The sequence below is a fragment of the Apteryx rowi genome, unplaced genomic scaffold (genome assembly GCF_003343035.1).
Source record: "Apteryx rowi isolate R43461 unplaced genomic scaffold, aptRow1 scaffold_446, whole genome shotgun sequence".
NCBI classification, from domain to species: Eukaryota; Metazoa; Chordata; class Aves; order Apterygiformes; family Apterygidae; genus Apteryx; species Apteryx rowi.
This window is the reverse complement of record NW_020450701.1, coordinates 212,121-229,229: the sequence shown is the minus strand read 5'-3', so window position 1 is coordinate 229,229 and position 17,109 is coordinate 212,121.

Genomic DNA, 17,109 nt, shown 5'->3' with positions numbered 1-17,109 from the left:
CTGGAAATGTCTCTTATTTGAGAACTTAAACACTCGGTGCTCTCCTGTAACTGTTTATTCCTATGTTGGAGTCTAAGAAGTATCTGAATGCTTTGCTAATTTCATCCTAATTCATGTGGTAGGGGAAAATGTCTCCTTATGATGTTGTAACCAATTTGTGTTGAAGTTGTGTGATTTCTTTTTTTTTAAGTGTGATTTTTAGCTTGCCTTTTACTGTTTGTAGATCTCCTCTTTAGTATTGAAGATCTTTTAAAGTCTTAATCGTGTGAAGCAGTGACTCGAGACAGCTGATAGTCCTTGTAATCAATGTGCAGTATACCCTGAGAATGAAATAACGCACTTCCTCAAATACCACAGCACATTCCCTGACAAAGGGATATTACCAGCTCCTGGCATAACACGGTCTTCTCTCACCTTCAGTGAGAGCACTGCCCCTTTACGGACTTTATAAAACAATATTTCTTTGGAGTACAGTCTACATTAGCATCACACTTTTGGACTTCCATTCTAACTCATTAGCACTTTAATTATGGTGGGTCAATTTGTTTTTGTTTTACTTCAAAGAGTGCACCATCCTTTAAATGAGGTAGAACTTGATCGACTCTTTTCTCCACTTTTTAGATCTGAAGAATCTCTGTGTATTTGTGTATCTCCTGTCAGTACCAGTAAGCTAGATGGACACATTAGAAGAGCTAGACCTATGTCATTCAAAGGCTAATTAGATTTGTGCTGCTTCTTGTACTGCTGAGCTAAATAGAAAACAGTTATGTGACTTGGGAGAATAAATTAATACAAGATTGCTGGTGTCTAACAGCAATTCTGGCCATAGTTTCTAGGTTAAAAATGAAATAATATTTTCTGAGGTCAAATTAAAACTAAACTAAGGCTGTTAGGTAGGCTAATCAAAGCAGCATCTTGCTTTGGGCAGGAGTTTTTTGCCCCCCTCCCCTCCCCTTCCTTAATTTGTTGTAATTGTACACTGAGACCAAAGAAGTTATCTTGGGCAAACTCGACTTGCAACGGATAGCCTGGAATTTTTGATGGATAAACCTCCCTTCCTCCCTGCCCCAATTCTGTGCTGCTTTTACTGTGTCACAGTACATCCCATTACTTGCATGAATAGTTACGTGAACACACTAAAATTGGTAAGCTTCTTTCTGTAAGGATGGAAAAAACTGTGCAAGGGCATCCACAAGTGGCTTGAGCCTACCGCAGTGAAGAACCAAACTTTTACAATCCCATTCCCCTCCACCCAGTTTGGTAGGTAGAAAATTTCTATGGCTCTGACATTTTGGAAGGGATTTGACAGAGTGTCATAGACATTCAATTTCTTGGGTACTTATATCCGAGCTCCTCAGAGGAGGTATTAAGGTGCTGTGGAGTGCAGTAATGGGTGGCAGTGATTACTGCCCTGCTCCCTCTCTAGTGCTGAAGGGGCTGTCAGCTGCGCCTCTGCTCAGGGGAGAAGGAAAGCACGTCTGAACTGCTGTGGACATATCGGGGTCCACAGTCTTGTCTTAAGAGCTGAAAAATTAGCTTTTTGATATCTGCTGATTTAAAACTTCCCTGCAATTTCTTTCTGGCAGAGGATTTTGTATGGCTTACAATTCATCATAAGAGTGGTTATGGTTTTTGTTTGCTTTTTGTTTTGGACAGGTTGGGGTGGGGGACTGTTTGTGGTGAGAAGGAGGATCAGAACCTTATTGCAATCAAGCAGTGCATGCAATTTTTTCTAAAATAAAGTTGTTTTTGACTGCTTGATGTCCAATCAAGTTGTCTGGATGTCTGCTCTTAAGTACGCTACTGGATGGCTATATTTACTGTGTGTGTTCTGGAATTGGGGTGTGTGTGGTGTGGCCCCCCCCCCAGAGAAACTACTCTTTCCAGTGCTGGCAGTCTTCATTGTAGATTCTGAGGATGGAGCAAAGCTGCAGTCAAAGCAATTTAGCTGCTTCCACTTCATCCCTCCAAGGTCAACCGATTGCTTGCTTGGATTGTAAAACCTGACAAATGGAAACTGCCTTCATTTTGTATAGCAGATCCTGGTATTTTTATAGTACATGTAAATAAATTGAATTGGGATATAACTGGGCTATAGAACAAGAAAGATGAGCATGGGAAAAGCTGAATAATGCTATTAAAGAAAAAAAAAGTACAAAAATGCAAGTTTTTGCTGCCCATGTGAAAAAGTCTTGTTAAGCTGGGGTTAATGTTGCTCAGATACTTCACTTACCTCATTCTTTCAGTTTTGTACTGTAAATCACAAGGTGAATTGCATGCAATGGTATGGCAATCTTCCAGGATTAATCTCCAATGTTCTGCTACATTGAACCATTAATTGTCAGGATATTTTCATTGGTGTTAACTATGTTAATACAGTTATATCAGACTTACACTTAGCATCATTTTCTTCCCGGTCAATATTAATGCAGGAATATGAATTTGTCAATGGGTTGTTTGTTAATGGGTTGTTAAATTAGTGTGTTTAATGTTAGGTGCAGCTGTATTGCAGTATTCAAGATAAACTGCATGATTTTGACTTTGCTAGAGTGTGGAGAAGGAAAGAAGCTAAAACTGGACCTGTTTACCTGTGCTTTATGTATGCTAGGGTTTTACTGCATAATAATATAGTCTCATAAAATGAGGGCTTAGTTTAACTGAATAGTTGTTACTTGCATTAAAGATTGAAAAAGGGGACTTAAAGAATGAGAAGTCCAAGTCTCTGTGACTGAGTTAAGGCAACGTGTATGTATGCCGCTGAAACTGCCAGAAACTTGTCTTTTTCTGGACAGGGCACAGAGAAACAGCAGTCATGGTAATCTGGGTTGCACAGCAGAATGGAGCTCCTTGATAATACAGGCTCCAGCCCAACCTATTTGTAAGCCTGCTTGTATTTGGTTAATAGTTTGTATTTGTCTTTCAAAGTCTTAATGCAAACATTTACGTATAGCAGGCAGTTTGAGGGGCAAAGAAAGAATGTTGCTTGTGTAAAGCTTTTTGCATTGCTTTAATTTGTATGGTAGGACTGATATTTTAGTATATGCAGTTGGGTCTTGGAAGGCAAATGCAAAACTAAGCTGTGCAGTGTGATTTTTGACACAAATATCTATTAATCTGAATTAGCATTAGACTTTGTAGCTTTGCTTTATCTTGCTAGAAACATGGGCATTCAACAGATAATGTTTCTTGTCTTTCCCAGTTCCATGACAAAATAGAAATAGCAGACTCTACAAATAAGATGATGTGTTAGCAAGGAAAAGACCAAGAGGGACTAACACAAGCCAGTTTCTCTGCAATATATATCCTGGTAATTTGTATAATCTAGCTTTAAGTTGTATAAGTGAAGTATGGCTTTTGTTGGGACTTTGTTGGAGTTGTGCGTTGTAGCCAGGCCACTGTGTGACTGTCCTGCTGCAGCCCTGCTTGCGTTGGCTTCCATGGAGGTTTCTGTTGCCTGGCACAAGCCAGGTGGGCTGCCTGCAGAGTGTTTGCTCTTGTTAGTGGCTGGCTGCTGATGTCTGAAATCAGGGCAAAGCGTAGGTAGATGAAGTGAGCAGGTTAAGTCTCTAATGATGCGGTTGATTAATTTTTCCACACCAGCTTTGTTCACCTAAAGAAAGTAGAGCAGATGGACAGCCAATAAGCCAAACATAAAAGAAACTAAAACCCTAAGTTTGATCATACAAGGTTCTCTGGAGGCTTTACTAATGGGCTTCACCTTTATCTGGAAGAAACAGTCTTTAAGAAGTTGACGGGTGAGAATGAGTCCAATTCCTGTTGCCATTATTCTGGTTTAACAGTGGAATAACTCTGCTAGAGTTGCAACAAATTAAAACTGATACTATACTGTGAGTGAGTCAAGCTTCATAGAATAGGAATTTTAACACTGGATTTTGACTGAACATGGTTGCACCATGCCTGTGACACATGCAAACAAAAAGAAATGTTGAAGCTGGGATTGATTCTTGCATTTAGTTTTGTGACAAAGGCTCAGATAAAGGTTCAGTGCAAAGGTAGTAAATATACCAACGTTTTCTAATGCAAGACCTTTTTTTTTTTTTTTTTCCTTTCATAAGTTTCCTTGTTTTTGGATAAGCAACTGTTACAGGCTTAAATGCTTACTTTCATTAGGAAGCTGTGGATTACTGTTTCTGTGCCAGTAGAGCCAAAAGATTGCTCTCTCTTGAAGTTGCAGCACACTGGTCTATGTGGCTTCCCCTTGAGAAAGCCAGTTTATGCCTTTATGGGTTGGATCCTTGCCCTGCAGCTGAAGGGAAAAAATAGGATCCTTGTAGTTCTGCTAGGAAGATGTGTTAGAAGAACAGGTAAGCTTTGGGTATTTGTACGTACTCTATACAAAACTGTAAGATTAAAAATCTGAATGCTCATACCCATTGTATTCCACTTTAATACTCCAAATTTAACTTTAAGATACTTTAAGTGTGGCGTACCAAACCAAAAGGACTCCTCTAACACGTTGCCTGCTGCTTGACTGCATGATGCCAGTGGCACAACTGCTATTTCAAAGAGAATTTGGTCTGCCTGCTTTTACAGAAGTTCATTTCTTCTATTCAGGTTTACTTTCAGAGAGTCCTCAAGATTGTTTACCTGATTTCTGGTTTCCTGGTCTCCATCCCTTCCAACTGTGGAGAAGACAGATGTTAAGGGCTTTAGCACAAGCAAGATGGAAAGGGGCTGTGTATGGACTGGCAGCGGTGTACGTCCTCTGACTGTCCTGTGCTATGATCCGAGGGGAAGGGCGCTTTTGTCTTTAGCGGGGGGATTAGGGTTAGATCAAAATGTTGTTATTTACTCAGCATTTTACTTAGGCAGCCGTTGGCCAGTTGCTTGATTTCTTAGTTATTCTCCTTGTAAAGGTGAGGTTTGGTTGTTGCACAACCATCGCTGCTTTAGATCAGCATTACGTGCTGAATGCCTGGCTTTACGTGGCCTGTCTGATAGGTAAGAGCTGTTTGCTTGGATAGTCTGAGGGCATTGAGTGCTACAGCAGTAGGCATTAAATAAAAAACAAAATGAAAATGGGGGGCGGGAAAGGAAAAAATCCAACCAACTAACCAAAACAAAAAAACCCCTAGAGAGTATTGGGCATTGGAAGACCATACTCAGAAGCAATGATATAAAGTGCCTAGAAAGCTTTTGTAGGAACTATATGAACAAAATGAGCTACGCCTATTCATTAAAGGAAAACCCAGATGAAGTTTGAAAAAGCAATTGGTTTTGTAAATCAGAGTAGCTGAGAATGTGTTTGCATGTGCACGCACGCACGAGTCGGCTGGCCATGCTCGTGTGAGCTGCGTGGTCAATGAGAGGGCAGGATCCTTCTTTGCCCCCTCCTCGTGCCTGCAAGTGTGCGTTTGCAGCAGCCTGGTGCTTGGGACGCGACTGCGCGCCGGCCGGCCGTGCGTGCTGTGGCGCGGGAGGGGACTGCTGCAGCGGCGTGGTTCGGTCTCTGCGGCAGGTTAGTCGTGCTGAGCAAGGCCAGACTCGCCGGGTAGATCAGCTGGCTCCAATTTACAAGTGAATGAAACGTTCCCCTCGGCCATACGGGAAGGAGCAGATCCGCTGTGTCTGGAGCATCAGCAGAAGCAGGCCAGGCTGCGCGTCGTCCTGCACTGGCAAGCAGCCAGGCTTTGTGTGTGCTCCAGACACCAGATGGGAAGCAATTACGAGTGTGACAAGCAGGTCATCTGGCAGGCACTCTGTGGACCTGCTGCCGCATAATTTTTGGCGGGAAGAGGAGAGCTTTTTCTTTTCTTTCCTTTTTTTGTTTTTTTTTAACACAACCTCTCTTTTTTTCTGAACAGATTCTTCGGAGAGTGACTGGGCACGGAGGGGCCTGTGTTTGCTGCGTTTACCCTCCTTTGTGCCCTTTCTGGTGCTTACAAGAGTGCAAGCATTTCTGCTTGGCCAGCAGTAAGCAATAGTTACATTTGTGTTTGCATGTTGTGCAGTTTGCAAATACTGGCTTGCAGCGCTGGCACGGCTGTTTTATTGAGTTGGCAAGCCGGGCTGGGGCTCTCCTTCCAGCACCAGACCGCAGAACAAGAGAAGCTCACTTTCCGACAGGGACTCCCAGCAAGAAAGCAACCCGGCACTTCTCAAAACTTTCACAGCCTGCTGTAGGGCCGAGCGGAGGAAGCAGCGTGTGAGTCTAGATCACCTTTTTGGCTGCTGGGCCGGCTGCAGTTTGCTCTTTGACCGCAGTCGCTGGCCTGTAAAAGAGGAGTTTAGGGAGCCCGGGCAAATCAGCTTAGCTGCCTCCAGCTGAGCGTGACAATAGAGCCCCTCAACCAAGTAGGTGTTGCTAACTGCGTTGGACAAATGTGTAAAATGTGTTACATGTCCCATGGCTTTTGGCTGGCCAGCTGGGGAAAAAATGGCCAATGTAGGCTGGGTTGCTTGAGGTCGGGTTGTTCGGGCATGGGTCCCCCCAGTTTCTGATTTTAAATGAGCAGATGATAGCAAAGACAGAAGAAGAACCTTGCCTTGAAGGGGGTTAGTGGTCTGAAGGGCATTTTCATGGGAGCAGCACCTGTGGCCTCACCACCTGCAGTCCTCTGCAGCCTCCTGGCACCTGGCTCTGCTGCAGGTGCAGCGCGGTGCCCCTTCCCAGCGCGCCGCCTGCCCTCGAATGCCGTTGCAGCCCGGCTTTGGCCACAGAAAAGCCGACAGCAGCTCTGGCTGTGGGCGGCAGTCCTGGCCCACCCCGTCCTGCCTGTCTTGTGCAAACTCCATCGCTAGAGACTGCTGGCATTCGTAGCAAAGGTGCTTTCCAAAGGTGCATGGAGCCAGCCCCGATTAAACAGTCAAAAATGTTTTAAAAAATAAATAAATAAAATTTTTTAAAATCCACCGTGAACATGCAAGGTCTGGTTATGGGAGAAAAGGACGACATTCAATTATTTAAAATCTCCGGTGCCGAGTGGGTGAGATCACGCTAAAGGGCCAGCATCTCTGTGTGGCTCCAGAGTGCTGACAGCAACAAGATTTTGGATCAGCCTCTTCAACAGAGATGTCATGAGGCTTGAAGCTGAGCCTACATGCCCAGACCCCTAAAGCGGGGTCAGATCTGAGTACCTGCCGTTGTCCCTGGTCTCTTTCTTTCCTTTGTCTCATTCTTTATTTTGGGAGCTCTGAGAGGTGTTTGGACGTGTTGTGCAATTTTGGCTCAATGGCTGAGGACAGAATATTTTGCAGGGATTGCTTGTTGCAATTTTTTTGGTTTGATTGTGTGTGATAGATGGGATAGAAGTGATCGTATTGCAGTAGGATTGCAGTGAGGATTCTAGACCTTGGCTGATTTCTGCTGTGAATAGCCCCAGAACAAAAGATCTTTCTCTGACTCTTTGCTGAACATGAATAAAGCTATCGGCTATTGATTTACTGAAGCAATATGACAGCTGCAAAGCAGGTGAAATGTAGGTCTCAGTGCGATGACCTTCAGCTGCCTCCAAAGCTTTATTCCATAGCCTCACCTTCAACTCAGCAGGTTACTTGCCGGGCTTGTTCCCAGCTCAGGACTGCGAAAACGGCCCACCTTCATTTCCTCTTCACCCACTAACCCTGGGCTGGTGATGTTAAAAACTCTGGGTAGGCTTGATGCAAGTGAAAACCAGCGCTTTAATCCTGGGAGGTTAGTGAGCGGCTGTGCAGAGTGGGGAGCCCCAGAGGTTAACGTGCCATTTGCATGTTGCCATCAATTAGCTCCAGAAATGATGCTGCTTTTCCCCCGGCTGCGGGGGGGGGGATGTGATGGGGTGTCTCCGAATGACTCGGCCCCAGGCACCCGCTCCCAGGCTTGCGCGAGGCGCTCGCCTCCCTTCGGCTTCAGCCCCGGCCCGGGAGCAGCCGCTGCTTTCTGACCCTTTTTGCGCAGGTTGATTATGTTTGTATCTGTCTGCTAATCTTGAAGCGGTAGTTCAGATTTTTTTTTTTTTTTTAACAGAATTTTAAAGCTTTTTTTCAGGAGCTGTCTTTTTGCTTTTTCATGGTTTGGTATTTCTTCCCTGTTACAACTTCTTTCTGTCTCCAGGTTTTTTTCTTTTTTCTTTTCCCCCCTGCTCCCCTTCTAGATTACCCCACTTACATTTGCTGTGTTTCTTGTGTTTGGGTTTTAGCACCTTCTCTTGATCTTTAAATACTTTTTTTTTTTTTCTTGAGCATTCCCTCCAACAGACGCAAGTGAGGGACTGATACGTTGCCAGTGAGGCCAAAGAAAAGCCCAAAGCCTTCATCCCGGCTGGGCGTAAGGGGCACGTGGCGGACAGGGGCCGTGGTGCCATCGCAGGCCGTCCGAGCGGCTCTTTGCCCCACGGGTGCCCGGGGAGCAGCAGTGTTGGTGGATATTTCATACTGCTGGATATTTCGATGGTAAGCGCCCAGGCTGCCCTGGTCCTGCTGCTGGGATGTGGATGCCTGTGCATGCCCTGGAGCGATGAAGAAACTCAAAAAAAAAAAAAAAAAAAAAAATCACATTAAGTGATGTGAATCTGTAATTGCATGCTGTATGGCACTGGAAAATGTTGAGGCATTTAAACTGAAGGGGGATGCGCTCTTTTTTTTCCACAGCCTGCTGTGTGAAACCTTGCTTGCTATGGGTAGTTTGCATATCTAGAGCAAGTGTCAAGAGCCAAACAAGGTTTGGGTTACCTAAACATATAGCAGGCCCCAGACCCGGCTATTCGCATAGGCACAAGTGCTGGGGCTTGCTTTGGTTGGTTGGTTGGTGTCCACCCCCCCCCCCCCCCAGCATCGGTCCCAGTGCTCCCCCTGATGCCTTGGGGCGGGTAGCTGGAGGGTAAAGCCGCCACTGTGGATGCCAGCGATGGCAAAAAGCACATTATTGCTCAGCTTTGTACAGCACAGCTCTCCTATAAGGGTATTTATGAACGACAGTCGTATAATGCCCTTCTGACACGTCACGTTCTCGTGTCGTTTCCAATATAGGAGGGATCATTGCATCTCCTGGTGTGCAGCAGTTGCCTTGAAACCCCCGTCTGCGCTGGCTATCAAGGCGCAGCAAAACTTCTAGGCTCTTTCCTCATGGTAAATAAAAGSAAATATAACATGGTAATTTCTCTTGTAGCCGCCCTGGCAGGCGAGGGTGGTTCGGTCACGGGATCACCCCAGGCGCTGCCCGGGAAATCCCACAGCCAGAGGTGCCGGGGAAAGCCYGGCTGCAGGGCCACAGCAGGAAACCTGCAGCTCGGCACCTGGTTTTGCACCGCCTGCGCTGGGTGCGTGAAGGGGGAAGGCGTCTTTGGCCTGGCGAGGTGCATCCCTCGCGCAGGGGTTTGTGCACCCGCTGCCGCGGCCCGCGGGAACCGTGCGCGGGTGTGAAGGTGCCGACCGCCGCCGCCCTGCTCCATCCCGGCGCATCGGGACGTGAACCGGTACGTCGGAGCTACTCTGGAGGTTTTGCTGTTGACCTGATTTTTCAGATTTCTGGGGAGGCACGAGTGGCTGCTGCGGTTTCTGCGCTGGCTCCCGCGTGCAGCTGGCACCGGCTTTCGCTCAAATGCCTGCAGCCTCAGCCCGAGCCTCTGCTGGGGAGCTCGCTGCGAAGGGCAGCAGCGGGCAGGGGGCGGCTCTTTTGCGTGCATACGTGCTAGAGGAAGGAAGTGCTCAAATTATCTTGAGGTTTTTCCAAAAATATCCGACTTCATGGAAAGTACCCGAAGTACCGGTTCCCAAACTGTCGGTGCCCAGCGATGGGCCGAGGCCTGCAGCGCCGGACCCTGCTCGCGGAGGCGGTGGTGGCCCTCCGAGGAGCTCGGCCGCCCTCCGAGGAGCTYGGCCGCCCCCCGGGCGCTCGCGGGCCGTGTTTCCCTCTGCATGCGCCAGAGGCCTYGCAGCTTTGCCGGGAGCYGCCCGGGCTGTCCGAGGGCCCCGGAGCGGGGACGCGTGAGCAGGCGCCTCCGCCGCCCGCTGCCTTGAAGCAGGGAGGTCTGGCACCTGCTTCACGTTTCAGGTTAACTACTGAAAATGGAGCGGATGGGGCCGTCAGGAGCAGTGTGGAAATCCTTACAGCACTTCAGTCAGAATTATTAAATTTTAATTTTTCTTTGCATTGCCCTTATGGGAGCTTTAGCTGGGTGGTTGTGGTGTAATTCACACTTGTGACTTTAAAGGAAGGAGGTTTATTGCAGCAGAGCACTCTTCTTCCATCCTATTTTTAGGCGATTAAGGTAGCTAGAGTATATTTTTATTCTCTAAATGTTTTGCGAAGCAGCCGTTTGCGAGCTGGCTAATGGCAGTGTCTCCGCTGAGGAGAGCGCGGCCGCCTGCGAGGCATCAGGCAGCAGCGCCRGCAAGGCTGGCGGGCGGCTCGGGCAGAGGCGTGAACGCGGAGCTGCGCGTGGGTAACGGGGCGAGAGGGGCGCCGGCCCCCGCGCCTCGCGGCCTGGGAGCCCTCTGGTTTCCCCGCTGCTGAGCCCCTGCGAGGAGCTTTCGTCATACTTGTGCCCCCAGTTTTACCACTGGGGGTGAAGTTTACCACTGTTCGCACCCCTCTGCCGGGCTCCACCACGCACCGGCCGGGGCACTGCGGCCTCCTCAGCACCGTGATGAGCGTGAGGGTCCTCAGAGCCCCTGAGAACGTTAAAAAGGGGGTGCAACTTCATGAATTCACCCAACTACGTCAGCTTTTTTTCCTTCCCCTCAAAGTGCTAAGGGAGAGAAACCTGGGCCTGTGAACCACAGCTCTGCTAACTAACTTTATTTTTACTTTATTTCTCTACAGCTTTTCTTCAAGGGACGAATTAAGACACCGTTCACTGAAACTCTTTTAACGATGAAGGACATCTCTCCTATTGATAGGAATCTGAACCTTTTCCAATTAACTTGTCTGTCTTATACCATTCTGGGGACCGATTTGGTTTCCAGGTCCATGGAGGAAAATGCCAATAAGGTTGGTTGGTTGGCTGGTTATTTATTTATTTAAAGCCACTAGTGGGATAGCCCACCTGAAGCACGTTTGATTATTTCTATTATATAAGCAATTTAAAAACTGATTAGCCAGGCTTTGGGTTTAGGCACTATCTTGATTAAAAGAATAGACATTGAAAGAGTCTCCAGGTGCTGATGAACCCTCTTTTTAAGGGTTCGTTGCAGACAAGTCTTTATCCAGCTTGCTTCAAATCTAGCTGAAAAATCTGCTTGCGCCATATCCTACAAGGAGAAAAGTCAGATATCCAGTTTTATGAAGATGTTGGGATGCAGTTATAGAGGAGTAGGGTTGTGTTTTTTATGGGAAAAGTTACTGTCCTTCTCTGTTGTTTAAAAAAGAGAGAGAGAGAACCCACTTGCAGGACTTTCTGTGCAGTCTAACAATAAAATACAGCCYCACTCGTAGAACTACTGAATTTCCAGGCTAAAGTGGACTGTAACCTATGAAGCTTTTGCTGTGTGTTTAGTGTCCTTGTTACTAGGACAACTGGTTTACAGGGATGATGTTGCTTCCTGAGCTCCACCTCGTTTCGCTAGCACAAGGCAACGGCCAAAACTGCCCCGGGCGAAGGGCTGGCGTTGCGGTGGCGGCTCTTGGCGAGGCTGCTCCCGAATAACTGTGCCCCTGCGAGGGCTGGTGTCCCCGCCAGGCGCCCCAGCGGCCGGCCGGAGGGAGCCGCACGCCCTCCAGGCCTTTTGCATGTCTCTTCTGCTTTATGGTCCAGCGCACCCCCTCGTCCCGAAAAAGGGAGCGTGGGGCCAACGCTGTGCGTCACCCCATACTGTTTTGCTGCTATGCAAAATATGACTGCACAGTAGGAAAATATGAGTCTAAAATAAAGAGGCGCCTGAACTGTCGGGGAGGATCGGCCCTGGGCACCCTGGCAGCTCTGTGGCGCTTGTAATAAGGCTCTTAAAAATGGTCCCTTTCTTGATAGTGAGTCTAGCCCGACCGCTGAGGGCGGCCCGGGGGCATCCTTCACACGGGCCTCCCCTTCAGGCTGGATTGCTCTCTGTCCAGCTCAGCTGCCAGCATTTTCTGCCCTTCAGCTAACTTTATGAAACTCCTTTTTTTCCCTTCTAAACATTAGTTTACTGTTTTAACGATCTGTTTGCCCATTCATTTAAATAATAGTTTTGTGACTTAAGAAAAAGCTTTAATGCCATGTAGAACTGAACTGGTCATTTGTGAATTATTTATGGAGTTAACATTGGGGTTTTAAAAATCTCTAATAAAATGTTTATGGCTATTTGGCATCTGTATTGTTTACCTGTAGAGTTCATGCACAATTTGATGAGCAGGGATTTCATTTGAGAAACTGAGTCGTTTCATTTGTTTGTATACACCAGCCATGTGACAGGATGACTTTTCTGGGTGGGTAAGTCTGAGATGTGAAATCAGTCATGGAAACTCTGATGTTTAAGTAAAAAATGTGTTTTCTGCAGAAGTGTACATTATTGCCCAAAACAGATGTGTCTGTGAACAGCTCTTCTGGCAAACTCTCTGCTACAGGATCTGTAAAGTGAATGCAAAAGGGGAAGGAAAGCAGGAAAGCATTATTTGAGATTTTTTTCATGCATCAGTAAGAATTATTTTATAGAGTAGCCTAGCTTTAAATAAGCTACAGTTTATTTAAATAAAGTGGTATGCAAATAAATAATGGATATTTTAATGAGCAGCTCTATCACAAAGTTTTTTTTTTTTTTTTTTGAACTGGTGACAAATCAGGAACAAAATTTTTGGAAATGAAATGTAGATTACTGTAATTTGATTGTTGCTAGACTCGGGGGACTATCATCATGTGGTCTATTTCAGTCTTGTCTGTGCCACAGTTAGTCTCTCTCTGTAGTTCTGGAGAATCAAAAACTGTAAAGAAACAAGAAATGTGTCTGAAAAAATGCATTTTCTTACATATGTCATAAAGTATGACGATAAGCCTGTGTGGGGGCAGTGTCAGAGGGAACGCTCTGAGCAGCACAATTAACTCCTTTTCTGTCTTTGATGGACAAAATGGTACAATTCATTTATTTTCTGATCATTATTCCACATTTTTCTGACAGTGTGCTTAAGCTGAGCTAACATTGTTCTCTGTACAGGTTCATCTGGAAAGTATATTGCATGTCCACATCCTGTTCCAGGCTCATGCTGATATTTTTAATGAATGATTAAAGATTATGTATTTGCAGTGGAATTCCTAGCTGAGGCCAGGTGGTTACCCCATGTCCTGAAAAAAAGTCATGCCACGTCCTGCGGGATGCACACTCATCAGGAGAACGCTCCCAAGTTGGTCATGGTAAATGTAGGCACTACCCATAATTGAAGCACCAGAAATGTGACACCATTTCATTTGGGTGTGCGGGATGGAGGGCTGAGGCAGGTGGAGGAGGCGGGTCAGTCCCTAACCAATTCCTGACCCCAGGCTGGTGAAGGAGGCCACTGCTGTCTCCCTGCATGACCCACCTTGTGGTGGGTCTGCGCTCTTTCCGTGGTTCAGCATATGGTTCCCAAGGGCTGTGCTCTGTTTGAGGTAAGTTAAGTGACATTGAGGTCTGCTGGTAGGACTGAAGCTAGAAGAGCTCGGTTCTGTTCTCTGCCAAGCTTTAACTACCCTGAAGGCATCTCTGTCTTGGTGTTCGTAACTGATGGGAGAGAGGTGCCGCTGCTCACCTCCCAGGGCCCTACGGAGATTAAATACCATGTCTGTACTGCCCTGGAGCCCAGATGTGTCAGTATATATCTAGATGTCTAACTCCTAGGGTTTTGTCTCTGAGTGTCAAATAACAAACAATGATTCTTCCAGTAGTAAAATATTGGCACCATTCACAAACATACCCTTCCAGACCTTCCTGGGGGGGGAATTGGATTCTCTATTATTAGACGTACATGTTTTTGAAGCATCACAAGACCTGCCTTTATTTTCCATTAAATGCTTCCAAAAACCTTTTAAGTCACCAAGACCCATATATTGCCACATGCTACACATTTCTTTTATTATTTTTTTATGAATAGGATATATTTTATTTGAATCAATAACATAGCTATCTACTACAATACAAGTAATCTCCACAGCAGTTCCCAGAATACAGAGTAATTATGTTTCTTGAACTTCTGCTTTTCTTGCAGGTCCAAGTTATAAATTAAATAAGTTATAAGAAAAACATAAATACACATTTCAAGATACAGCAATTATTATGTAGAAGCATTTATCATCTCTTCTTCTCCTCTCCTCCATCCTCACGCTGCTTAAAGCTATTAGTTAACAGAATCAAATACTAAGATACAGCTCTCAACAGACAAAACTCTTGCTGCCTTGTGTTGTGTGCTGGGTGGTCTATGGGTCAGGTTAACTAAAAGTTCAGGTATCATAAATGTTCACCTTAATTTCCTGAAATTCAGCAAATGGACTTCCACCAGTGTCTGTTTTCTCCTTTTTTACTTTTGGTTTGCTTAGGGAATGAGACCAAAAAAAGGGAACTAGTGATAACTCCTTATTCTCCGTACTACTTGAGCATATCTGTTGCTACACAAGAGAGGAGTCCTAACGAATTTAATGGGATTACCTATATGCATAAAAATAGTGTGTGTCTACTGGGCCAAGGTTTCTGGCAGGATTTCTATGTGCTGGGAGGGACAGTGCGGCTAGTGATACTTGTAAAACACATTTCAGGAAAAACTTGGGAATTGCTCCAATTTAGTTCCGTCACTGCAGAGGACCTGACGTTGGCAGGGTTACGTCACCCGGGCAATTACATTGTGTTTGGGCACCAGAGGCAGTGTGTCGGGCTCTTATTTAAAGGCGGGGTGAACCTCTGTGGAAAACCTGTTTGGGTGCTGTTCAGGCAGGCTGCCTTCAGCAGGCAGCCGAATTGTGCTCTTGTGCTGCGGCTGGAGATGCAGCGTTAGGGCAGGGCTGCTGCTGCCTTTTCTCCCCGCTGTGTCAGCAGCTGGGGCCTTTCAGCGCCAGGCTGTGGGCTGCTGCATGTGGCGCACGAGGAGATGCACATGTCTCCTTCCTCAAGCAGAAGAAGGAAAAGCAGGAGGGGAAATTATCCCTCTGGGCTGAGTGTCTGTCTGGCTGTTGGGCCAGAGAAGGACTTCTGGTAAGAAGGAGGGGAGAAGATGCACCGGAGGCGACGTGATTTCTAGCTGTGATGTTTTCCCCAGTTTGTGAGAGTTATTGAGCACCTCTTAAAGGAAAAGCTTGTGACTGAAGCAGTGACGTATACCTGACCCTGAGATTTTATGAAGGTCTAGTTCATCATTCCTCCTTGATAGATTCTGGGTTGAGAGACTGGAGCCGGCTTGGGCAATATGAAAAGTCTCAGTATGTTTTTAAACTGAGCAGTTCCATCTTCTTCTCCAACGCATCCAGCCTGACATCATCCACGGTCCTCCCTGGAACCGCCAGGGATGTTGGCACTGTATGGCTASTTGGACACCGGCCCCCACCAGCTACTGTGACACCCTGTGTGCCTCAGTTCTTCATGCAGTCGAGCAGTGAGCTCTTATGTGTGCTGCTCCTTCCGCTCACTTCTCAAGCTAACAGACTTGGTTGCTTTAGCAGCCTTCTCTCTTGAGCAGGCTGCACACTGGTGCCTTCAGCTGGTGGCCCCTGACACCAGTAACTGGAATATAAGAGCTCTGTCCTCCCTGGCCAGTGCACTGTGTGAAGCAACTTTAATTCACGTAAGAGACAGAGAGAGCTCCTTCCTTTTCTGTTGTTGGTAGATGGGGAAACTAAACAGCTACCCTGTAGTTTAGAATCCCATTTCTTGATAATCATTTAGGGATCTAAAAACAAACAAAACCCCACCAACCAAGGATGTTTTGCTTTAACAAATGTAAATGAGCCCACAAGCATCTTGCTTTTTAGTGCTGACTGGTCCTCATCAAGGAGTTATCTGGCCATGTCTTGTGTGCTGGAGATGTTATCTGTGGATAACTGACCAAATCTATAACTGTGTAATCTGAGGCTTCCTCAATCTTGCTCTGTAAGAGAAACTTGGAATATGTTTTTTTCTAAGTCCAGGTTGAAGAAGATCGTAACACAGGCAGTGGATGAAGTCAGCAGAAATTACCCCAAATGCAGAAACTACCCAAGAAATTCTTGTATGGGGGGGAAGAAACTGTAACTCCAATTAATGCTGCCTGTTGCAGTAGTGCAATTTGGACCATTTCATGCAGTGCATCCTCCTCACGTTGGTACTGTGGCACTGCATGTGATAGTATCTCAGTACAGTTTACTATTCTGGCTGCAGGCAAGCAAGTTTCATATTGGAGCTTCTTTCTTCCATTTCTATCTCTGAGTATGATCTTTATTTTTTCATTAAGGTTTTGGAGTCCTGGCAGTTTGATTAGAAGAGATCATTATTACTATGAGCTACAGAGCTACATTTCATCCAATTTTATATTTAAGGTTCTGTATTTAGACAAACTAAATTCTTTTATAATAACTAGGAGAGCACTTATGAAGCAAATATTATAATAAAATATTGCCTCTAACACTGCTCAAATATTTTGTATAACTTTCTTTTGTCATGGAAAACCAAGGGACCCTGATCAGCAATTTCTAAGTTGGAAAAAAGAATTAGCCATTTTTTTTTCAGCAAATCCCATTAAACTAATTAGCTGATAAGATCAGGTCTTCTATATACAACCATCTCACACCTGCACCATTTATGTATCTTCTCTTTCCTCCTAGCACCTTGTGCGCTTGGTGAAATACTCTACCACACAGGTAGATAGTAAGTTGCTGACTATTAGTTAATACATAAGCAGGGTCTATGGAAGAAAGTATCTTCTGAGTTACTCAATTGCTCATAAAGTTTGATCTGGCAGGACACTTTAAAACACCAATCATCTGTCACATAGTAAAATTTGGTAAATGTGTATTTGCAAACTTGCTATGTTCTGACTCACCCATTCTTTTAAAAATTTTGCATCTGTTCACTCCTGTCTTGAAACATCAAAACTGAAGAAAAAAGATGTTTAGCATATGTCAGTCAACCAAGCATATCATAAGATGCAGTTTTTAACTCACACTTCAGAGGAAAAGATATGAGAGGGGGGGAAAGGACAAGCAGTGGTACAGAATGAACAAACCCCTGAGATTTAATGGCACTCTATAATTGGTCTGACAA